Raw genomic sequence first — 477 nt, forward strand, 5'->3', positions numbered from 1 at the left:
GCAGCAATAGCTGCCCCAATAATTTTGGCCATTCTCTGGTCTTTCTCTTCCCTCTAGATCCCAGTTGTTAAAAGAGGGAAAAATTTAAACAAATATATAACAAATAATTTTGAACAATATAATCTTTTAAGTTTAAGGCTAGAAATATTAAGAATATGATCATTTCCAGTCCAGAGATACCTGTTCCACTGCAGTTCCTATTTTCCATAAATGGTTTTGGTAAGAAGAATATTATAAATGTGGATACAGTTCCACTATTCCTCCTCCATGCCATGGTATAGTGTTATTAGCATGAGCAGTTATAAATCCATTGCCTTCCCTACTCTAACTTAATTTTTTTAAAATTGAAATTTATTATTAATTTCAGTAAATATTTACAGAGGCTTTGGATTTCTACTCATTCATTGTTGCACATTTCTCCCCTCTCAAGCCTCCCCCCCAGAACACTACCCTCTTGGAAAAGTAAAAGAAAAATTC

This window comes from Elephantulus edwardii, unplaced genomic scaffold, assembly GCF_000299155.1.
Source record: "Elephantulus edwardii isolate Elephantulus edwardi_28Jun2011 unplaced genomic scaffold, EleEdw1.0 scaffold00049, whole genome shotgun sequence".
Lineage (NCBI taxonomy): Eukaryota > Metazoa > Chordata > Mammalia > Macroscelidea > Macroscelididae > Elephantulus > Elephantulus edwardii.